The sequence below is a fragment of the Choloepus didactylus genome, chromosome 9 (genome assembly GCF_015220235.1).
Source record: "Choloepus didactylus isolate mChoDid1 chromosome 9, mChoDid1.pri, whole genome shotgun sequence".
NCBI classification, from domain to species: Eukaryota; Metazoa; Chordata; class Mammalia; order Pilosa; family Megalonychidae; genus Choloepus; species Choloepus didactylus.
This window is the reverse complement of record NC_051315.1, coordinates 106,352,879-106,378,823: the sequence shown is the minus strand read 5'-3', so window position 1 is coordinate 106,378,823 and position 25,945 is coordinate 106,352,879. Positions and strand designations below refer to the sequence as shown.

The 25,945-nt window shown below is 35.9% G+C and overlaps 1 protein-coding gene across 5 annotated transcripts in view; it reads right to left on the bottom strand.

The window, feature by feature from the left end:
• Positions 1–25,945, bottom strand: part of SPAG16 (sperm associated antigen 16) — a 1,128,509-nt gene that overhangs the window by 778,860 nt on the left and 323,704 nt on the right. The gene's annotated exons all lie outside the window — the stretch shown is intronic.

The window sequence follows — 25,945 nt, the reverse complement described above, 5'->3', positions numbered from 1 at the left end:
TGAGAATTGATAAATTATCCAGTCAGACTTGTAAGATGCTAAAGTTCAGGAGTCAAAGAGGATTAATACAAAATCCACATACATTTTAAGCTTACAGAAGCATAATCAACATTTTTCTTTGTAACAGTGTTCTTAAAAATGTGTATTAGCATGTGACTTAGAAGTCAAATATTGATGATTCTTTATAACCATATCAAAATTCCTGTCATACACTGAAAAATAAATCTACATGAATGTTTTAAAAATTTAGACCCTATAGTTTGAAAGTGTTTTCAGTAAACTTTTTTAAAAATTACTTTTTTCCTTTAAAAAACATGAAGTCATTCTTCATATCATTTACTCAACTAAGAACTAAAATATAGTTTTCAAGATAAAATGTCTTCAAAGAAACAGTAAGGTAGCACTCTTTTACAGAAATCATTTTGAGCTGTGTTTGGATAACAACACAATAAATCAGGCAAGTTAATGTCTAGGAAAAATTTTATTATATAATGGCAAACTGATATTAATAAATATGGATAACTCTTTAATCTTTAATAATTATATATTAACTCTCCAATCACTCAAAATGAAACTGCAACAAATCCTTCTACTGAAAAGTTATGGCTGTATGTTCTTCACCTTAAATTTTAATTATTTCTTTTCAATAGAAATATTTAGCTTTTGTTCATCACTCACGTCATAAAGTTTTATATTAAATCATTACCTAGAGGCTCATGATTGTCTAATATTTGAAAGTAATTTCAAAAAGTTTCTATTTTTCCTAGCAGGTCCCTCATGTTTGCTAAATATTAATTATAAATCTCTAATTTAGAGGACATTCCATAGATAATTGTTTTATATCTTAATCTAGCATTTTGGTTTTGGTAATGTGCCATATCTCCTGAGTTACTCTTGTTTAACTTCTTTATGATAGACTCATTCATTCAATCTTTCTTGAAAAACTGAATGAATTTTTCAAAATTTATAAAATCCCTGTTATGTACCAGACATACTGTTCTAGACTCTTAAGATACATCAGGGAAGAAAACAAAAAATGATTTCTGCCTTCCTAAAACATTTAATTTGGGACATCCAGGCAACAAATAAGTCATAAACATAATAAATCAGTAAATCATACAGTATGTTAAAGGATAATAAATGCTAAGGAAAAAAGAAAAAGTAATGGAAGGGCAACTGAACCGCATGGCAAAGGGGGTTTCCAATTATCATAGCATATAAACCACTCCAAAATTCAGTGGCTTAAAACAATTTATTATTACCTTCCATAGTATTATGTTTTAGCTGGACTCAGCTAGGTAGTTCTTACTAAGCGTTTCTTATGTGCTTTTCAGACACTGCAGCCAGGGCTGCAGTCTGGGCTGGAGATTCAAGACAGCTCACTCACATGGCTGGCAGTTGATGCTGTCTGTCAATGGGAAGGAGCTGAGTTTATTGACCAAAGTTCCTATAGATAGTCTCTCTGTATAACTTGGGTATTGTACCATGGAGGCTGGGTTTTGAGAACATTACTGAGAGTCACCATCTCAAGAGCTAGTGTTCTAAGGAACCAAAACAGAAGCTGCAAGACTTCCTCTGACTTAGATTCACAAGTCCTAGATTGTCACTTCTGTCACATTCTATTAGTTATAAGCAAATTACAGAGCCAGCACAGATTCAAGGAGGGGGACTACAGAAGATTCATTGAGGATCATCTTTGGAGACTGGCTATCAAGGGAAGTTGTTGCAATTTTTAAAAGGGTGATCAAGCTTATCTAGAAGCTAATTTTTGAAAAAGGGGAGTAAATTAGTCAGGCAAACACCTGGAAAAAGATTATTTCAGGCAGAGGGAACAGCCAGTGTATATGCTTTAAGGCAAATTCATGACTACTATGTCTGAGGAATTAAAAGGAAATTTAGTGGAGTAAGTGAGGGGGAAAATAGTAAAAGATGCAGTCAAGGTTACAGAGGCCAGATCATTCAGACCGACTAGAACAGGAGTCAATGAACAATGGTGTATGGGGCAAATTTTAGCCCAACACCTGTTTTTGTAAATAAACCCAGAAATGCCCAATCATTTATATATTGTCTATGGCTGCTTTCATGTTACAACAAAGTTGAATGCTGTGACAGAGTTTGCAGAGCCTAAAATATTTACTATCTGACTCCTTACAGAAAGTTTGTCAAGTCATGTCATAGGTTATTGTTAAAATTTTGCTTTTACTGTGAGTGAACTGGGGAAGTCATTGGAGAATTTTGAACAGAATGACATGATTTGACTTACATTTAGAAAGTATTATTGTCACTGTGGTGTTAAGAGTAAATTATAGGGGGTGGAGAAATTGCAGAAGAAGGGAAACTAAGGAGGAGCCTATTGTAGTACGAAAAGCAAGATATGATGAGAGCTTGGACCAGAATTGCAGAATTGGATAGTGTGAGGAAGTGGTAGCATACTGGATCTATTTTAAGGTGTGTGTCCCACCCCCCCACCCCCCAACAACAACAACAAATATGTTCTTAATTTTAATCGATTCTTGAGGATATGAACCCTTTATAAATAGGACCCTTTGAAGATGAATATTTTTAGAAATGGTATAGTCAATTGAATCTAGGATGGGTCTTAAACCTATTATTGGAAGACTTACAGAGAAGGTCACATGGTAAAAGACCACAGGGACAAACCAGAAGTCAGAACCTGGAAGGGAAAGGTGAGAATGCCACCATAAGCATTGCCATGTGACAGAAAAGCCACAGAACCAAGGATCACTCAGCATCCAGGCCCAGAATGTCACAGTCTTCTGGGTAAAGACCACCTTGCTGATGTTTGGGTTTTGGATTTCACTTAACCTCAAAACCATGAGCCAATAAATTCCCATTTTTAAGCCAACCTGTAATACAATATGGCATTTAGTTTAGCAACTGAGAAGCAAAAAGACTTTGGGGTACTGGAAAGTGAGGTGCTACTATTAAAATGCCTAAAAAATGTGGAATTGGCTAATGTGTAGAGGCTGGAAGAATTGCAAGTCATTTGCTAGAAAAAGACTAGATTGCTTTGAAGAGACTGCTAGTAGAATTATGGATGTTAAAAGTGTCTCTGGTGAGGCCTTAGGAAATGGTGTGTTATTAGAAACTGGAGGAAAGGTGATCATTGTTAACAAGTGCAGAGAATTGGTGAAACTGTGTTCTGATGTTGGATGGAAGGCAAAACTTGAAAGCAATGAACTTGGGGGATATATAGCTGAGGAGATTTCCAAGCTAAGCTTTTGGAAGATGCAGCCTGGCTTCTCATTGTAGCTTGTAGTAAAATATGAGAGGAAAGGCATAAGCTGAGAACTAAACTCTTAAGCACAAAGGAACCAGAAATGGTCACTTCAAAAGTTCTCAGCTTATCCATATAATGGGCTCTATCAGGCCCACACTGATATTCTGGAAGTGAGTCCCTAGAGAATGGAGTTCTATGTGAGTGTTTAACTGAACAAACTTTTGCTGAAGAGAGTGTGGCTGAACAGGGATCTGGTCAGATATCTCAGAGGAAGTCAGGACTGGAAAAGTAGCTATCCAGGAAGGATCTGTGGGAAGTCCTTTTTTCTGATGGTTTGACTCCCCCTGAACTGCACTCAAAGTCGACAAGGATTTTCCAAAATTTATATGAGCAGAACCATTGCCTGCCTGGACTGAAAGAAACAGAGAGAGGGCATATCAAAGTAAGAATGACTTTAAGGGAAGAGACAGGAAAGAGAGGTCTAGACCAAAAAGATTTCTTTGGGCCAAGAGCAGGCCCACTCTTTTGTGTGGAAAGGGGGACCTGCTCTAGTCCTTGGAGGGGGCAGGCCTAGCACCCTGATGTTCAGAGAGCGTGCCAAACCTCCAAAGCTCAAGAGATGGTGTGGCCTGTGCCTCAGCACTCACAGAGAGCCTGGAAGCCACTTCAGTACTTGGAAGGGGTGGGGCCTACACTTTAGTGTTCAGGGAAGGCATGGCCACTCTGTAAGCATTTGGATGGAATGGGGCTGCTGACTCAACAGGAGTGAAGGACAAAGTATTAATCCACAATGACTTATGGGGTTTGCCCTGCTGAGTTTCAAACTTACATGGAACCCATGATCCCTATTTTCCTTCCAGTTTCTCCTTTTTATTTATCCTATGCCTGTCCACCATTGTATTTTGGGAACAGACAATTTGTTTTCCTCTGATAGAGGAATTTTGCCCCCGGACAGAAAACACTCATACGTAATTTTAATGAGACTTTGCTTAGTGTTATTATTGAAATGACTTCAGCCTTTTTGGATACCGGGATGGAATTAATGTGTTTTGCATATGGGAAGAACAGGTCTTTCTGAGGTCCAGAGGGCAGACTGTGGTAGATTGAATTATGTATCTGGCGGAGGTAGGGGGCAGCATGTTCTTAATCCATTCCTGTGGGTTTGAACCCATTGTAAATAGGACCTTATTGGTTGGATATTTTTAGTTATAGTGTGGTCAGCTGAATAAGGATCAGTATTAATCCTCCTACTAGAGACTTTATAGAGAAGTTCACAAGGGGAAAGGCTACAGGAATAATCTGGAATCTGGGTTCACTGGAACCCAGAAGGGAAAGCAGGAGACCCTAGTATGTGCGTTACCATATGATGGAAAAGTTATCCTAGGACCCATGGATTGCTGGTAGCCAGCCCCACAATGCTATAGTCTTTAGGAAGAAGGCATCACTTTTCTGAGGCCTCAATTTTGGATTTCTCCTGGTCTCAAAATCATGAGTTAATAAATTCCCATTGGTTAAAACAATCCATTGTAGGGTAATTGTTTTAGCAGTTGGGAAACTAAGACAAGGTGGAAACAACAGGCTTTCTAGACATTCGGAACATGGCATGTAAGAGAAAGAGAGTTGAGAAGGAAGATAATTCCAAAATATGGGACATGAGAAACACGAAGGAAGGAGCTGCCACTTATGAAGATGTAAAAGTTTGTAAATACAGCTGGATTTGGTGAGAAAGGAGAATTCAGATTTAGACATGGTGAGTTTTACATATTGATTAACTAAGTGGAGATGTCAAGGAAATAATTTGATATATATCTAGAGTTTGAAAACATAACTGATTTGGAAACATATATTTCAGATTTTTTTCCATAAAAAGATATTTAATACACTAAGGGAATTAGTGTTAATGCAGAAAAGAAGAGGGCCAAGGACTGAGTCCTGGGACATGCCAACATTTATATGTTGACAAGCAGAGGACAGAGAAGCAAAAGAAAGTGAGAAAGAGCAGCCAGTGAGGTAGCAGGAAAACCAGAAGAGTTTGGTGTCCCAGGAGCCAAAAGAAAACAAAAAATTATAAGGGAGAGAGGATTAATAAACTGAGCTGAATGCTGCTGATATATTTTAAAAAGATCAAAAACAACTACTAGATTTATCAAAATATGGTAGTTGGTAACTTGATAAGAATTTCAGAGTGAATGAAATCCTGATTGAAAGGAATTTTAAAAAGAAAATGAGTAAATGAATTGGATTTTTTTAAAGGTACAAAAACCTTTTTCCAGGACATTTTCTGCAAAAGGAAGAGAAGAAATGGGTTAGCAGCTGGGGCAGAAATGAGTCAAGAGAAGAAAGTTTAAAAAAGTAATAATAATAAAAGATAAAAAGGGAACTCTGGTTATACCAAAGTGGAATAACAGGGACCCAATTTACCCTCCTCCCTGAAACAACTAAAAGCAAGACACAAAAATATGAAACAATGATTTTCAAGACACTAGACATCAGGTGACAAAAGACACTGATTCCGAAGAGACAAAAAAAAAAAACAAACTAGTTGAGCCCATTGATTACACCAGCTTACTGTCTGGAGTGAATTTCACCATGGAGCAAAGAAGGAGAATGCAGGCAGAACCCAGTGTTCTCTCAGAATCAAGTAGACAGAGCCAGGAGTCCAATGAGGCCAATGTGGTTAGCGTCTGTAGGAAAGCATACTGAAGATAAAAGAGCAGTAAAGAGAGAAAACTCCATAGTTTTCAGACATTTCCCCTTGAGTATTCAGCTGGGTTCTGGGTAGTGCATGTTTGTGAGAAAAATACCTGGGCAATGAAAAGAACCAACTAAAAAGATCAGAGGGGACAATATTCAGAGCTCACACAGAGCTGGAAATAGTGAACATTTCACAGACTGGGTAATGTCATAATTCATGGGCTATTGAGTGTAGTAGGACAATGCAAAAGTATCCAAGAATAAATGCTTCTGAAAGGTTAAATTGTTTCTAAGTAACTTAAGTGCTTCCCAGAACAAAGCTCAAGAATATTTATAGGATAACAAAGATATCCAGCAACCAAGATAATATTTGCAATGTCTGGCATGTAATTAAATTGGCCATAAATGCAAGAAATAGGAAAATATGAATTATAAGGAAGAGTAAAACCAATCATGAAGAGAAAATCAATCAAAACTGATAAAATTAGTAGAAAAGAAAACTTTAAAAGTCATTATATTTGTATTCTAAGTGTTTGGAAAGTGAGAGGAATGATTAAGCATGTTAAATAGAAACATGCAAGTTAAAAAGAGAGTTGAGTCAAATTTCTAGAGATAAAGCTATACTGTCAGATGACAAATTTAATAGATTGCATTAATAGTACTGCAAAGAAGATTGGTGTTAATGATATTTTCCTCATTATACAAATTTCTCTCAAGAATAACTGTCTTGTATTATAGATTTCATAACATATGTAAAATAATTTGTATGACAATAATAACACAAAGGCCAGGATACGAGAAATGGAAATATACTCTTATAAGTTACTTATGCCATTTGTGAAGTGCTATATCATTTACTATTACTTGAAGATAGACTACAAGGAATTAAGGATGTTACTTTAAACTCTAAAAGAATCATTTAAATTAGCAAAGAATTATAACTAATACGCCAACAACAGAGATAAAAAGGAATAATAAAACAACCAACCCAAAAGGATGCAGAAGAGGAAAAACAGGACAAAGAACAAATAAGACAAATAGAAAACAAATAACACATGGTAGATTAAAGCCTAACCATGCCAATAACCACATTAAATGTAAATGAACTAAAAACTTCAATTAAAAAGCAGGGATTTTTATATTGATGAGCAGAGCAAGACTCAATTATGCTGTCTGTAGGAAACCCACTTTAAATACAAAGGTACTAACGGGTTAATATTAGGATGATGGAAAATTATACCATGCTCATAACAATGAAAAGAAAGGTTAGGTGGCTATTTTAATGTCAGATTAAAAATAGAGTTTAGAAAAAAGAACATTACCACAGATAAATAGTATTACCACAGGTGCATTAGGAAATTTTAAGGCTTGAATATGTTCATTATCTTGATAGTGGTGATAGTTTCATGGGTGGGTACCTAAGTCAAAATTGATCAAATTCTACAACTTAACTGTATATTTTATTATATGTCAATTATATCTCAATCTGTTAACAACAAAACAACAACAAAAAGATAGAATAAAGGAGAATGCTTCAATGCTGATGGGAATGATGCAGTATAGACTGAAAAAATCAAAAATCATGGGAAAGAGAAGAAAATTGCCAAAGTGATGTCCTTGAATATGCTTGCATTTCTGTAGATTATTCATAATATTCCATTTAATTCCCATTTCCCATTTTCTTTTCTCCATAACTATTACCACCACTCCAGTCCAAGTTACCATGATTTATTTTCCACATAGCTTAAGTCCTTTGCTCTCAAAATAAAATAAAACTCCTAAATATGACCTTCAATGTTCTCTGCAGTCTTGTCCCTGTCTACTTCTCCAACCCCTCAGATCATGTTGCTCTTTTTCTTCCTTTTCAATCTACACTGGTCTGCTTTCAGTTCCGATACTTACTGAATTCCATTTTGCTGATGGGAAATTATGCCATTCTTCTGCCTGCAGAGATCCTCCTTTCACTGGACAACTCCTATGAATCCTTCAGATGTAAATCCAAGGGTCACCTCTTCAGTAAGTCTTCCTTGACCTGCTTCATTATGTCAAATCCCCTACCACAGACTCTCACACTCTTGCATACCACTCTTTCATTATATTAAGACAGAGGCAATTTTGAATTTCAGGCTGTTTAAAAATGTATGTTTTCCTCAAAAGAATGTTATCTCCATGAGGATGGATAATGTGTCTGCTTTGCTCACCAATTTATCCCTATCACTTTGCAGAGTTCTGGGATCACAGTACATTATCATGTTATCAATAAATATTTGTTACATAAATGAATAGGCTTATTTTTAATTAAGTATATTTCTCATTAATGACTTAAACTAACATAGAATCTTTTAAAAATATTTCTCTAAGGGCCTGGAAACTTAATACATTCTAACTTAAGTAGAACTTCAACAACTTTTCCACCATATTACATTACAGTAAGTTGAACAAATGAAGTGGTCTGTTTTCACTTTTTTAGATTAAATTAATTTTGTTTTCAACATATGAATCAATATGAAATTTAAGTGTAAAATCAATTCAGTAATGGTTTTTGAAGAAAAGAGATATTGTCCCTTATTTTCTTGACATGGAAATTAGTTGAAATTAGTCCTGACTGTATGTATGCTCTGATATAATTTTAATTAAAAACTTCCACATTTCTTCCCATACTGTTGTTTATGGTATAACCTAAAAATGACCCATAATATCTCATTTATTAACTATGAATATGCACACACTCCACATAACATACACATCAGTCACATTTTAGTGATAGAAGATTTAACTAATTCTTAATGAAATGCCAGTATTGACAGGGTAACTTTAAGCTTTTACAAATCTTCTTGTACTCTCTGGTAGATTTCAATTTGATAGGTGATGCTGACAAATTTTGAAGCTGCCAATCCAATATTGTCAGTCTGAAGTCATGATAAATGTACTCTATTATTTATCTAGACCCAACAACCACATGTTGAAATGAAAATGTAAATTAATATATATTGGTAGTACAAGCCACTTTGCCTATAGTAACATTAGAATGATTATATTAGGTTTATTAGTTTAAAGAGAGACATTTTTGTAAAACTTTTTTTGTAAAAAGTGTTATTTCTAGAAATAACACTTTTTATTGTTAAAATATCCTAACTTAATGGTTACTAATTAATATAGTGTCAAGAAAATACAGTTACAGACAGAACTCATTAAATACTGTAGCATTCAGATAATTTCATATGCATAGTGGTATTTGGGTCCTTGAAGAATGGGTAGGGTTTGCATCTGGAGGACGAGATCAAACATTTCATGAACATCTATTTGAACATTATCAGTAAAGGCCAAAAGTGCAAAACTCTGATGTTCAAGAAAGAGTTGGCTAGGGAGCAAGTTAGAGATGTGATTATTTATGAGAATTAGTTATTAGGAAAGAGCTCTATTGGGATAAGAGGCCATATAATGAGCTGGCATCACACTATCCTTCAAATTAATGTGTCTTGCTCACAATTCTACATAGAACTAACAACACTGAAGCATACTGGCCATAACGGACTATAGCAAAGGTAGGTAAGGTCTGGAAAAGAACTTTGGGTAGAGGAACTAGTAAATAACATAGTTATGTATTGTGTATAGCAGGAGCTAAAGTTGAAAGGATGCATATAGAAAGAAGTTCTTGTGGCGGAGACAGGATGGCAGGCAGCAGAAGCACCAGGGAAGAGAGACACCATGCTTCCAGGAGAAATACGGTGAAACCAGCAGATGTGAAGTGCTGTCTTGGTCACTGTTCTAATCTCTGCCAAGTCATATGTTTTCCCTCCCACCATTTTCAAAATGTCTGTCGTAAGCAAGTTCCATATGTCCTATTTTTTCCTTAATGGTTTCTTTTAAAGAGACTCATTTATTCTTTTACTTATAAATTGTCTTTAGCATTATCCTAATAATATCAGTCAAAGTACTGTTTTTCTGTAATAAACATATATATATCTAGTATGTTAAAATAAAAACACAACTATCAAAATGAAGACTATTCCAATTACCCCTTACAATCACTTCATGTTATTTTTGGGAGGCCACTTTCAATTTGAAAATAATCTAGGAGTTGATCATGGATGATAGTAGTGAATCATTTTCATGGCTGCTTTCTCAATTAAAGCACATTGTAGTGACTATGTGACAGATCCACAGGCTTTTTTGGAAATATTTGGAGAGAAAATGCTAACCTTTCTTTGGTTTATCATCTGAGAATTATCCATATTTTGTTTTGGAATTCAAATTCTGCTTTAATTTTCTGGTTTTATTTTACTTGTTGATATCTATGGCATTTGAGGAATTTAACAATTAAGCTCAAAGTTCTACAACATTGCAAGCACATTTAAAAACCAGAAATAACAAAGATGAGAGAAGTTTAATATTTGCATGAATGGGGCAAAAAGATTAGTGCTGGAGGGCAGTCCAAGATGGCAGAATGGTAAGGTGTGGAATTTAGTCTCTCCTCTAGGGCAGCTGGTAATTAACTAGGAACTGTACGAAACAGTATTCTCAGGGTCTCCAGTGACCAGCCACACATCATACACAAGTCTGGATTGGGTGGAAAAGCTGAGATTGCAGCAAAATTTTTAAGACCGCCTGTACAACGGATCTGGTGCCCCTCCCCGCCCAGACCCTGTGGACTTTTTTACAGCAGGTTCCCTGAAAGGGAAAAAAAAACAATCTGCTGGGAGCAAGAATGGGGGCCCAACCCAGCCTCAACTGCAGAATTAATAAACAAATTAATTAATTGACTTTTGGAATTGGGGGTGCTAGACAGAGAAGGGCTGGGCTAGATGAGAAACTCATTCCCTGGCTCCAAAAAGGCTCAATTTTGGAGGGGTTATTGTTTTTTGTTCCCCCCCCCCTACATTTTGTTGCTTCTCTTTTCTCTGACTTCTCATCTATTTACACTTCAATAGCCCCCTGGCAAGGGCAGAATTGAGGCTATTGGAGAGTAATTATCCAGATAACAGCCCAAAGTGCATCTTTAAATACTTCATACTGAAACACTGACAAAACTTCTAGTCTGGGGAAAGGCTTTCCTTAAAAAGGGGTAATGTACTGGTCTGCATATATTATGTCCCCCAGAAATAGCCATGTTCCTTGATGCAATCTTGTGGAGACAGACATATTAGTGGGGATTAAGTTGGAATGTTTGGATTAGGTTGTTTCCATGGAAATGCACTACACACAACTGTGGGTGGTAATTCTGGATAATTTCCACGGAGGTGTGGCCCCACCTATTCAGCATGGGACTTGATTAGTTTATTGGAGCACTATATAAACTCAGACATAAGAAGCGAGCTTGCTACAGTCAAGAGGGACACTTTGAAGAAAGCACAGAACCTGAGAGAGTAGCTACAGATGAGAGATAGTTTGAAGATGGCCATTGAAAGCAGACTCTTGCTCCAGAGAAGCTAAGAGAGGACAAAGGCCCCAAGAGCAACCAAGAGTGAATTTTGAAGAGGAGCTGTGGCCTAGAGAGGAACATCCTTGGAGAAAGCCATTTTGAAACCAGAACTTGGAGCAGATGCCAGCCATATGCCTTCCCAACTAACACAGGTTTTCTGCACGCCATTGGCCATCCTCCAGTGAAGGTACCTGATTGTTGATGACTTACCTTGGACACTTTATGGCCTTAAGACTGTAACTTTGTAACCAAATAAACCCCCTTTATAAAAGTTGATCCATTTCTGGTGTTTTGCAAAAAGGCAGCATTAGCAAAGTAGGACAGGTATCTTTTTTTGTTGTTGTTTTAGTTGTTTCTTTCTTTCTTTTTAAAATAACTATTTTAAGTAGCTCTTTACAGAAAGCTTCAGATATTTGAGAGAGCTGAGATAGGTCTGACAGACAAAGCCATGAACCTAGTGGGGGAGGCAATTCGTTAAAGGGCATAACTTCCCCAAGAAAAGAGGGGCATGGTCCAGCTCAACTGGCAGCCCTCCTTCAAAGAACTCAGACCCCAGGGGCCAGAATTCAGAAACCAGTTTCAGTCAGCCATGCCCCTAACAGAGACCCAGTCTGCAGAGAACTAAAGGCAACACACCTCTTTACACTACTGGGGAGCTAGGGGCTGACAAGTGTCACCTGCTGGACAGGATAGGAAAAGCATAGAGTCTAGAGGCTTCACAAGAGGGTCTGACAAACGGTGGGGTCTAATTCTTAGGGAAACTCCATACCCTCCTCCTGAGACCTGGGCCTGTCTGGACTAGGAAAACTTGATTGGGGTACGACATATATGAGGAGACCCTCTCATAAAAAGATTACATAGAGGCAGGGCAACAAACAGAAAAACAAGAGGTGGAAAATCTTGACCAACTAAATAGAAGCTAAGAGGACTAGGATAAGTTGAACAGAACACCAAAAGATAGACAGCAAAGCCAAATATCAAGAAAGCCAAGGTAAAATTGTGAAAACCAGCTCCAGAATAAAATAATCAAGAAAGACAGATGCCTAGAGAGCTTAAGAAAATGAGCCATACTAGGAAACACAAAAATATGGGCCAGCCAAAGGAACAAACTAATAGCTCAACTGAGATTCAGGAGTTGAGACAACTAACTAAAGATGTTCAAACAAATCTCCTACATCAATTCAATGAACTGCAGGAAGATATGGCAAAAAAGATGAAGGCTATAAAGAAGACACCAGATGACCATAAAGAAGAATTCATAAACTTGAAAAAACAAATGGCAGAACTTATGGGAATGAAGGAGATAATGAAGGAGATGAAAAACAAATGGAGGGATACAACAGTAGATTTGAACAGGCAGAAAAAATGATCAGTGAACTGGAAGATAAGACATCTGAATGCACACATGTAAAAGAAAAGATGGTGAAAAGAATGGAAAAATATGAGCAGGGTCTTAGTGAGCCGAATGACAACATGAAGCACAAGAATATATGTGTTATGGGAACCCCAGAAGGAGAAGAAAGGGGGAAAGGGGCAGAAAGAATAACAGAAGAAATATTCACTGGAAATTTCCCAGCTCTTATGAAAGACAGAAAATTACAGATTCAAGAAGTACAGCATACCCAAACAGAATAGATTCCAATAGACATTCTCCAAGACACTTACTGATCAGATTGTCCAATGTCAAAGATAATGAGAGAATTCTGAAAGCAGCAAGAGAAAAGCAACCTATAACATACAAGGGAAGCTCAATAAGACTATGTACAGATTTCTCCACAGAAACCATGGAGGTGAGAAGACAGTGGTATGACATATTCAGGATACTAAAGGAGAAAAACTGCCAACTAAGAATTTTATATCTGGCAAAACTGTCCTTCAAAAATGAAGGAGAGATTAAAATATTTTCAAACTAACAGACACTGAGAGAGTTTGTGAATAAAAGACGAGAACTACAAAAAATATTAAAGAGAACAGTACAGGATGATAGGAAAAGACAGGAGAGAGGGATTTCGAGAAGAGTGTAGAAATGAAGATTATCAGGAAGGGTAAAAGGAGAGAGAGGGAAAAAATAAGACATGACATATAAAATCCGAAAGACAAAATGGTAGAAGAAAGTGCTGCCTTTACAGTAATAATACCAAATGTTAATAGATTAAACTCCCCAATAAAAAGACATAGACAGACAGAATGGATTAAAAAACAGGACCTATCTATATGCTGTCTACAAGAAACTCACTTTAGACACAAGGACAAAAATAGGCTGAAAGTGAAAGTTGTAAAATGATATTTCAAGCAAGCAACCACCAGAAAAAAGTGGCAATAGCTTTATTAATATAAGACAAATTAGACTTCAAAAGTAAAACAATTAAAAGAGACAAAGAAGGAGATAATATGGTAATAAAAGGGATAATTCATCAAGAAAACATAACAATCATAAACATTTATTCACCAAGCCAGAGTGCCCCAAAATTCATGAGGCAAACACTGAGAACACTGAAAGGAGAAGTAGATACCTCTACAATAATAGGTGAAGACTTCAATACTCTGTTCTTATCAAAGGATAGAATATCTAGACACAGGATCAATAAGGAAACAGAGATGTTGAATTATATGATAAATAAATTAGACTTGACAGACATTTATAGAACACTATACCCCACAAAGCAGGATATACTTTTTTCTCAAGTGCTCATGGAACATTCTCTAGGATAGACCACATGTTGGGTCACAAAGAAAGTCTCAAGAAATTTTAAAATATTGATATTATACAAAACACTTTCTCAGACCATAACAGAATGAAGTTGGAAATAAATAACAGGCAGAAGGTCATAAATTTCACAAATATATGGAGGCTAAACAACATACTCTTAGAAAACCTGTGGGTAAAGGAAGAAATTACAAGAGAAATTAGTAAATACCTCAAAGACAATGGCAATGAAAACACAACATAGCAAAACTTATGAGATGCAGCAAAGGTGGTGCTGAGGGGGAAATTATTGCCCTAAATGTCTATATTAAAAGAGAAGAGAGAGCAAAAATTGAATAATTAACTGTTCACCTGGAGGAACTCGAGAAAGAACAGCAAACGAATCCGAAAGCAAACAGAAGGAAAGAAATAACAAAGATTAGAGCAGAAGTAAATGAAACTGAGAACAGGAAAACAGTAGAGAAAATCAAGAGAACCAGAAGCTGGTTCTTCAAGAAAATCAACAAAATTGATGGACCCCTAGCTAGGCTAACAAAAAAAAAAAAAAAAAAGAGAGAGAGAACGCATGCAAATAAATACAATCAGAATGGGAAAGGAGACGTAACTACCAAAACTGCAGAAATAAAGGAGACAATGAGAAGATATTATGAGCAATTATATGCTAATAAACTAGACAACTTAGACCAAATGGACAACTTCCTAGAAAAGCATAAACAACCAACACTGACCCAAGAAGAAAGAGACAACCTCAACAAACCAATCACAAGCAAAGAGATTGGGTCAGTCATCAAAACGCTCCCAAAAAAGAAAAGCCCAGGACCAGATGGCTTCACATGTGAATTCTACCAAGCACTCAAGAAAGACTTAATACCAATCCTGCTCAAAATCTTCAAAAAATTGAAGTGGAGGGAAAGCTACCCAACTCATTCTATGAAGCCAACGTCACCCTAATATCAAAATCAGACAAAGATACTACAAAAAAAAGAACATTATAGACCAATCTCTTTAATGAATATAGATGCAAAAATCCTCAACAAAATACTAGCAAATAGTATCCAGCAGCACATTAAAAGAATTATACAACACGACCAAGTGGGGTTTATTTCAGGTATACAAGTCTGGTTCAACACAAGAAAATCAATTAATGTAATACAGCACATCAATCAATCAAAGCAAAAGAACCACATGATCATCAAATGAAAAAAAGGCATTTGATAAAATTCAACATTCTTTCTTGATGAAAATACTTCAAAGAATAGGAGTAGAAAGGAACTTTCTCAATACAATAAATGCAATATATGAAAAACCCACAGCCAACATCATACTCAATGGGGAAAGACTGAAAGTTTTCCCTCTAAGATCAGGGACAAGACAGGGATGCACATTGCCACCATTGTTATTCAAAATTGTGCTGGAAGTCCTAGCCATAAGCAATTAGGCAAGAAAAAGAAATAAAAGGTATCCAAATCAGAGAGGAAGAAGTAAAACTTACATTGTTTGCAGATGACATGATTCTGTATGTAGCAAATCCAGAAAAAACCTACGGCAAAGCTACTAGAACTAGTCAATAAACACAGCAAAGTGGCAGGCTACAAGATCAACATGCAAAAATCTGTAGTGTTCCTATACACAAGTAATGTGCAACAAGAGGAGGAAATCAAGAAAAAAAAATTCTATTTACAATAGCAACCAAAGACTACAAAAGATCTATACAGAGAAATCTACAAGAAACTGCTAAAAGAAATTGAACAGGACCTAAAAAAAATGTAAAAACATAACACGTTCATGGATTGGAAGACTAAATACCATTAAGATGGCAATTCTAACTAAACTGATCTATAGATACAATGCAATACCAATTAAAATCACAACAACTTACTTTGCAGAAATAGAAAAACCAATAACCAAATTTATTTGGAAGGCCAGGGTGCTCCAAATAGCCGAAAATATCTTGAGAAAGAGGAATGAAGTGGGAGGTCTCACACTTCCTGACTTTGAAACATATTACAAAGCTACAGTGGTCAAAAAAGCATGGTACTGGCATAAGGATAGATATACCAACCAGTGGAATCCAATTGAGTGTTCAGAAATCAACTCTCGCATCTATGCACAACTGATCTTTGATAAGGCAGTCAAGCCAAAGTAACTGGGACAGAGCAGCTCTTCAATAAATGGTGTTGGGAGAACTGGATATCTATTTCCAAAAGAATGAAATAATGAAAGAGGACTCCTATGTCATACTTTATGCAAAAATTAACTCAAAATGGATCAAAGACCTAAACATTAGTGCTAAGATAATAAGACTCTTAGGAGAAAATGTAAGGCAATATCTTAAAGATCTAGTGATAGGATGTGGTTTTCTAGACTTTACACCAAAAGCATGAGCAACCAAAGAACAAATAGACAAATGGGATCTCCTCAAAATCAAACACTTCTGTACATAAAAGGATTTTGTCAGAAAAGGAAAAAGGCAGCCTACACCATGGGAGACAATATTTGGAAATGACATATCAGATAAGGGTTTCGTATCCCATTATAAAGTGATCCTACAACTCAACAACAGAAAGACAAACAACCCAATAAAAAATGGGCAAAAGACATGGACAGACACTTTTCTGAAGAGGAAATACAAATTGAACATATGAAAAATGCTCAACTTCACTGGCTATTAGGGAAATGCAAATCACCACAATGAGATAACATCTCACACCTACCAGAATGGCCATTATCCAAAAAAACAGAAAATTACAAGTGCTGGAGAGGATGTGGAGAAAGAGGCACACTTATTCACTGTTGGTGGGAATGTACAATGGTCCAACCACTTTGGAAGACAGTGTGGCAGTTTCTCAGGAAGCTAAGTATAGATTTGCCATATATAGACCCAGCCATTCCATTGCTAGATATATACTCAGAGGAACTGAAAGTTAAGACACAAACGGACATTTGTAAGCTGATGTTTACTGCAGCATTATTCACAATTGCCAAGAGATGGAAACAGCCCAAATGTCCATCAATGGACAAGCGGATAAACACATTGTGGTACAAACACACAATGGAATATTATGCAGCTACATAAGACAGAATAAAGATACAACAAAATATAATAGCATGGATGAACTTTGAGGACATTTTGTTGAGTGAAGTTAGCCAGAAACAAAAGGACAAATACTGTATGGTCTCACTAATATGAACTAACATTAATGAGCAAACTTTGAGACTTAAAAAACTGACAACACAGGCTATCAGGAGATAGAAAGAGGGTAGAGGTCAGACATTTGATGCTGAAGGACTACAGAATATTCAACAGGATTGATTGTATAGATCCAGAAATAGATAGCATAATACTTTGTGATGGTAGCACAATATTTAAGTACACTGAACAAAGATGTCTGTGAGTAAAGCTGAAAGAGGTGGGATAGGGGCATGTATGACACCAGAGATAAAGATAGCCAATAAAGACTGGGACTGTAAAACTTAGCAAAAACTGGAATGGTAAATGATTGTGCACTTACAAATATAAATGTAGAAATATAAAATGTGTAAATGTACAAATATAAAAATGTTTTTACATGTGGGAGAACAAATGAAGGTCAACCATGCAGAGTGTTGAAAAAGGGATGGTACTGGGGAAAAAGAATAATCAAAGCAAACTAGAATCTATGGTCAACAATAACACTGTAATATGCTCCCATTAAATGCAGCAAAGGCAATATATACCAAAGCTAAATGTGTATGAGAGGAGGATATAAGGGAAGGATATGGGATTCTTGGTAGTGGTATTATTGTCTGACCTCACTATCATGTTGTATTGTATGATATTTTATTTTTCTTTTCATTATCTTTTTTATTATCCATTTAAAAAAACTTTTTTTGTCGTAGTAATCAATATTTTCAAGTGCTGACTGTGGTGATAAATGCACAACTATATGATGATACTGTGAACAATTGATTATACACCTGTGCTTAATTGTATGTGAAAATATCTCTATAAAATTGTAGGAAAAGATATAAATAGGGATAAAAGTGCTGAAAAAAACATGGAGAGAGAGATGTACCTATTTACTGTTGGTGAGGAGTCAGAATGGTATAGCCTTTCTGGAGGACAGTGTGATGGTTCTGCAAGAAGCTAAGTATGTGGGTGGCATAAGGTCCTATAACCCCATTGTGGGGTATACAGTTGGAAGATCTCAGAGTAGAGACATGAATGAACATTTGCCCGCTGGTGTTTATGGAGCTAATATTCATGATTTGCAATGGGTGGAAGTGGCCTAAGGGTACATCAACTGAGGAACAGAATGGTGAATTGTGGTATATGCATACAATGGAATATTGAGCAACTATGAGAAGTAGTGAAGCTGTGAGACATGCAACGAGGTGAATGGATCCTGTAGACAACATTTTGAGCAAAGTACACCAGAAACCAAGGCATACACTAAGCCTCACCAATATGGACTAACTACAATGTGTAAACTCAGAATTGAATCTTAGAGCACAGCTTATCAGGAGAATGATTATTGTAATGGTTCCTAGATTGTAAGCTCTTAGAGCAGTCACATCTATTCCTGAATTGTAATGGCTATCTCCAAATTCTGAGATGCTGATTCTTTTGTTTATAAACTGATCGGTCTCTGGAACTTAGGATATCTGTGTGACACCTGAAACTCAGAGCTAGGGCTCGGCAGTTACGAATGCTTGTATTAGCTCATGTAGCAACTGTCAAAAAAAGCTGAAAAGAGCCCAGACCTCAATTAGAGATATGAATGAAGCAGATCTAGTTAGGACTAGGGCAAATTGGGCCCAAGGGTAAAGGTCGATACTGACTGTGTTTTAAAACTTCAACTTCCATGTGAGACCAAGAGAGGAGATGTTTATTTGGTGCAGGATTTTATAGGTTAGTATGAAATAGCAACACATCCCCAAGTAATTTGGGTGGAGCATAAAAATATATATTTGGGGCTCCCCTAAAGAGCTGGGGGAGGATGTGGAGGTATTGGACTTCCTCACCTGGATTGTTGCTGATGTTCTTACAAACATTGAGGACTGATAGTTTGGTATGCCAAGCCCTCTATTTTGGGGCTTGCCCTTATGAGGCTCATTACTGCAAAGGAGAGAGAAGCTAAACCTGCTTATAACTGTGCCTAAGAATCTCCCCCTGAGTACCTCTTTGTTGCTCAGATGTAGCCCTCTCTCTAGCTAGGCCAGCTTGGTGTGAACTCACTGCCCTCCTCCCTACATGAGACCTGACTCCCAGGGGTGTGAATCTCCTTGACAATGCAGGATATGACTCCCAGGGATGAATCTGGACCCAGCACTGTGGGACTGAGAATATCTTCTTGACCAAAAGGGGGATGTGAAATGAAACGAAATAAAGTTTCACTGGCTGAGAGATTTCAAATGGAGCCAAGAGTCACTCTGGTGGACATTCTTAGGCACTATATAGATAATCCTTTTCAGGTTTTAATGCACTGAAATAGCTAGAAGTAAATATCTGTAACTATCAAACTGCAACCCAGTAGCCTTGACTCTTGAAGATGATTGTATAACAATGTAGTCTACAATGGGTGACAGTGTCATTGTGAAAACCTTGTGGATTGCACTCCCTTTATCCAATGTATGGATGGATGAGTAGAAGAAGGGACAAAAACTAAATGAAAAATAGGGTGGGATGGGAAGAATGATTTGGGAGTTCTTTTTTACTTTCATTTTTTATTCTTATTCTTTCTGGTATAAGGAAAATGTTCAAAAATAAATTGGGGTGATGAATGTACAACTATATGAAGATACTGTGAACAGTTGATTGTACACCATGGATGATTATGTGGTATGTGAATATATCTCAATAAAACTGAATTTAAAAAAAAATTAGTGCTCTGAGTGTCAATCTGAGTTAGAGAGTTCGTTTTGGAATAATTCTTTATCTACTACCAGTATATGAACAAGTCTATTTTTCCTAGGACATAAAGGAATTATAAATATTTAAATTCAAGAAGAAAAGTTTGATTTTGAAATGGCTAAAAATCAGCTGAAAATTATCCTTTTTTGGAAAAAGATAAGTGATTAAAAAAACGAAGTAGCTCTCTTCCCAAATTCTAAGTTACATGAGTGATACAATTTACGAGAAACATTACTTTTGTGATATGAAGCTAATTATCCAAATTAATTTTTTAAAAGTAGCTAAAAAATGAATAACAACAAATGATTTCAGATGATACTTAAGAATTAGAAAGAACATGTTTGCTGAATGAAAAGGAGAAATAAAATGTTTCCACTTTCAGATTGCTAGATCTCTTCACTCAAGAGGAAGCAGCAAAAAATAAGATACTGCTGAGTAAAGGCTGGTTTTCTCTAGTGTCACCCAAGAACATATAGAGTCCCTAAGAGGCACAGTTTCCATTGCAAGAAATGAGAATGAAAGTGGAAACAAGGAGGAAGAGAGGGGCAATGATGTTAGATTGGGTGACGACACTGTGCAATAAGCTACAGTGAAAAAATGCAGTTTTCTTTCGTCTCCACAGAACACCACTCATTAAAACAAGTGGCTTTCACTCCAATCTGAGAACCACCAGGACTAGATGAGAATTCTTATTGTCCTAATTTAACACTAGGGAAATAAAGATTTTGGAGTTACTCTCTATCTTTTTTTTTTTTTTTAAGTAAAAATGGCTCAGCAAAACATCCATTTGGTTTTAACTAAAATGATAGAGTATTGTGCTTAACTATTAGTTTTCTACTCCTGGATATTTGGAAAAATTCATTTTAAAAAGAGAAAAAGGATTTCTGTAGACTACTCATAACTAAACTAAAATAAATGATGCTTTTCCTCACAGACTGCCTTAAAGGGAATACCACAGTCAAAACAACGTCTTCTGACAAGAGCAGAAATAAAAACATGAAATTTTTACTCTTCTGTCCCAAGGCTCAAAGTTTTTAACAGCCATGTAACTTTGGCAATATGCTACTAATATGAATCACAGTTTTCTAAAGAAAACATAATCAGGATCAAATCAAATACAGTATTCAAATCATACCTATGAGTTCACAATGCCACTGGGAAAGATTCACAACTCCAGTTTAAAAACCTGAAAACAAATCCCCATCTAAGCACAACCAAAATGATTTTAACAATTTTGTTCAAGTAGTACCTGTAGACAAGCAAATATGCAGCTCATAAATATACATATTTTAAATTGGTAAGCAAGAGGCAAAATTTGCATTTTAATATAATAATAAATTTATGGGCTCTCTTCCAATGAGATTTTTTTACTTACTGTTACATACCTCACAAAATATGCATTAATAATGTAATGTGCTACCCAAAGAGCTATGCTAAATATTAATTACATGAGAGTGAAATGAAAACATGCCACTCTAAAGACTTAATAGCATTCAATCTGTAAATAAAATTGGGTTGCCCAGCTTCAATTAAGACATTACATACTAATTTTCCTTGGATGCCCACAATCATAATTACTGCATACGTGGGTGAGTCCCTGAATTATTAAAATAGAAATTAGTGTGTGTCCTGGTGTCTCTGAGGCCAACTGTGCATGAATTAGGGAGAAAAGCCACCCATATCAGAACTAAAATAATCAGAAAATTATCTAAATATGAAAAAGATACCAATTTTTATTTCAAAATAGGATTCTTTAATAGCTCAACTACTATTATACAAAATTATGTTCTCTACCTTATGCCCCTCATCTGGAAAAAGTGAAACAAAGCATTTAAAGAAAATAGGAAAGAAAGACAATGATCACTGGCCATGTTTCTTATTTCTAAGTTTTGTGTGAGAGATGGCTAACCAACAATAATCTTTTACGTATTGGTATTTTCAGATTTTTTTTTCTTTCTTTACCTTCCCTGAACTAGATATTCAAGAATGAGAAGAATATGACAAAGAAATAGTAATTAAGTTTTTCTCCATTACCTTCCTTAGTCACCATCCTCAATTTAATGGACAAGGGATCTTACAGCACATTAATGCATTTTTGTATAAAGTGCAGAAATGCATTGGGCAACCAGATTATGGTGCCCCATTTGCCGGGTATCTACTGTATTTAGTTTTCTACTCTCTCATAGCTGCCACAGGTATGTCTCTTCTCTTTTGAACCCCTGCACTTTTCTTTCTGTTGTCCTTTTTTTCCAGCCATTGAACCATGTGGCAAAGCCTCAAGGTGACCCTTGAGGTCTCTCTCCTCTACCATTTCCACTGACCACATCAAAACCCACCATCATATTTATAAATAAAGAACATTATAATTTCATTTAAATGAATACTGGTGGACCTTGTCCCCATCCCTCCCCCCCACCCGAACTGAATAGGTTTATAGTTCAAAGTGGATGAGGGCAAAGCTCTAAAACCCTATCAACTGGACAGTGATAAGGTAAAGTAAATGTAAAAATGATGGTTTGACTCCTGATTGGAATATCAATGTTAGGCAAAGGATTGAGTATCCTTATAAATATGGTCTTTGCTTTTCTAGATTTTATCAGACTGTTGAAACATATAGGTGGGGTAACAACTGATATCACTGAAGATTTTTTTTTTTTTTTTTGTAGTACCAGAATTTTGTTCCTGGTTAAGAATACCACACTGAACAGCATGCATACAAACTGTGTGTATTGGCACTAGAGAGACAACCACATGATTAAACATAGAAGGGACCAAGTCCAGAAACAAATTTATTGTATCAGGCTGTAGGTTACTAAAACAGACTTGAGAGAATGAAGCCATGCCTCTCTACAATAAATTTTCTTAAGTTATAGATGCCTTCATAGTTATAATTGATACATCTAATCAAATAAAATGAGTGGGGAAAGACAGAAGATCCTGAGACAGTAGATATACAAAGACCTACTATCAATATAGGGTCCCTTGTAATTAAATACCAGCAAAATTAAAGTAATTGCTCCACTTATTCATTTACACTTTATTTTTCTTTTATAGCAATATGTAACTACAGCATTCATTTATTTGTAAATTTGTTTTATTCATGTTTTTCAACCTCTCTATAATACAGAATCATATCTTTTTTTAACAATTGTTTAACACTTAATATAACACTTAAGAATATTTGATGTATGAATGAATGAATGAATACTAACTCCTTTAGCTCTGTGCATATTGCTTATTGATAGATAAACCTTCCCAGGTAATATCCATAGTACTCAATCAACTTGTAAGTCTGAGGAATGCCCTCAATCTGAGCCTATATAGATCACATTACTGGCTTCCTCTTTTTCTCCACTCACAATTAATACTCTCTCCCAACAGATGACTCGTAAAACTAGATATTGGGATAGTTTGCCAGACCTGTGGGAGACGAGAAAAAAAAGGGGGGAGTTGAAAGACACTTTTCCACTGACTAGTATATACTTCCTTGAAATTAGACCCCACAGATAGGAAAAGTCAAAAAGTAATACTTATTACTATGGACCAGCTTCCTGGGCATGTAACCAGTACAGTTGTAACAGGGTCTCACAGGGTCCCAAACTTACAAGGGCACTGCCCTGCACTTGGGTTTTATTGCTTGATGGTTACCATATTGAAATTCTTAATTTTATCTTTGAACATGTGTATTGTAAGTGAAGTCCAATGGGACAGCGACACATACACCAGAGGTTGGAACATTGGCTCAAGCATGGTCCTGCCTTTCACTAGCTCTTGGGAATAGGTTGCTGGCCACTCACTCCAACATTTCCTGGAGCTCTGAGCCCCTCCTGAGTTCCTGTTCCTTATTGCCACCTTTCTCCTCTCTTAATCAAGATGTTTTTTTCCTTAATGAAAATCTTTAAAGTCATAATTATGCTGAGTTTCTATGCACTTTTATTTTTATAAAAACAATTATATTCCTCAGTTTGCTATCAGTTGCAGTAAATCCTTTAGAAATTTCTGTTATTAAAAAAAAATTTCTATTATTAAAAAAAAATTAGCCAACAAATTACTTCTATTCTATTGCTATTGCCAACTATTTTTTTTCAGTTAGGAAAAAATTAAATATTGACATATGTCCGGATGAATATAATTATGATAGTAAGTTATTTTTTTATTTTTCAAAATAAGATGTGAATATTTTTCTTTTATTGTAATAGAATTGCATTATTAGTGTGGGAATTAATGTCAATTGTAAAGCAGTTATGCAAGTAAAGTAAACTATTGGTATTTTGAACTGGTGAGTATTGTTTTTTGCAACCTGGAAATAAATATCTTAGTAACATCCCTGACTCTGATCATCTTGCTCTGACATAATTTCCCTATCCAGCAAACTTTCCATGCAATGCTGTTTTTCTTTTATTCTCTATGTAAAGAATTACTTATCTCCCTATCACTTGCTTCCCAATCACTATTTGTGAATTATAAGAATATGTTTAACTTCCCAGATGTCCCATTGTAAGATTTAGAAGAAGCATTAAAAAAAAAAAAAAAAAGAGTAGGAGAGACAGAAGAGAAGAGGAGAGGAGAGGAGAGAGAAAAGGAGAGGGGAGGAGAGTGGAGGAGAGAGGGAAATCAAAGAGTTAAAATCTGAGTAAGTCATGGTCATTCCGTATAATTTTTTCACTAATTATTCTCCTTAGATTATATTTTTAAGATTTTACTCATTAAATTGATCCAACTTTATATATGGCAGCAAGGTATAGCAGAAAGAGTAATGAAATGGGAAAGAAAGTTAGTTGAATACTAGACCCCCTGCTGTGTGAAACTGGACAAAATATTATTAATTTATTAATTAATTGTTAATCTGTAAAATAAATTATTCTGGTTGATGTTTAAAATCCCTTTCAGCTCAAAAATAATTTGGTTTTAAAAGTTACTAAACATATTAGCTTTTCCTGATGTTTTTGTTTTCTTTTAGAGTGGCTGAATCCTAATGGGTACAGGCAGGTAACAATAAAGGTGGAAATGTCTGGTTCTGCAATTAGAGGTTTCTGAATATAACTGGGAACCTGCACTTAGTAGCTGAGTGAAGTGGCACATTTTATAACATTTCTTTGAACCTCAGTTTCCTGTTTCATAGATGGAGAATCACAATATCAATCACAATTTTATCATGAGGATTAAATGGAATAACTTCATAAAGCACTTACCCCAGTTATCCCTACTGCAAAATAAAATTTTAATAAATGTTGCTATCATTACTTCCCTAACTCAGACTGTCTTTAATATAAAAATAAATAGCAAATAAAAAATCAAATAGGTGTCTTAATGGGACTATGAGACAGGTGTTCAACTTTTTTCAAATTATGCTTTAAATTGTTGAGAAAGAAAACAAAACAGCCTGGTCATTTTTTAAAAAAAAATTTCCTCCAGCAAAGAAAGGCAGGAAATTAAAAAGCAATAATTCAACTCACTCCCAGAGGAGAAAGAACAGTGACATTTTAAGAAGGTGCATTGTGGAATCAAGCTACTTAGATTAGATGTCAGGTTCACTATTTAGCAACTGTGTGAACTTGGGTAGCTTACTCAATGTATATATTCCTCAGTGTCTACATCTGTAAAATGTGATTGTCTCCTCTTATGTATATATGAATAAACACATAAACCAGTATAAAATGCATGCTTCAGGGGGAGGATCCAAGATGGTGGATTAGGAGAGACAGAGCAAAATATTTCTCCATGAAAAGCACTAGATAAAAGACAGAGTGCTCCAGAATACCAGTTCCAGCATTGCACCAGCTGGACAAGGTCCAATAAATTCACAAGGACTGTGAACTTGGTGAAACCTAGAGTCTGCACTAAGAAACAAGTGAGTGAGGCTGCTAGGGAAATAGCAGCCACACCATGGTCAGGAGAAACTGGGGGTCGGTGTTTGGAGACAGATTAGTTTAAAAACCCCAAAAGTGGCTGCAATCCAGCAGTGAGAGACACCTGGTTGAACACAGT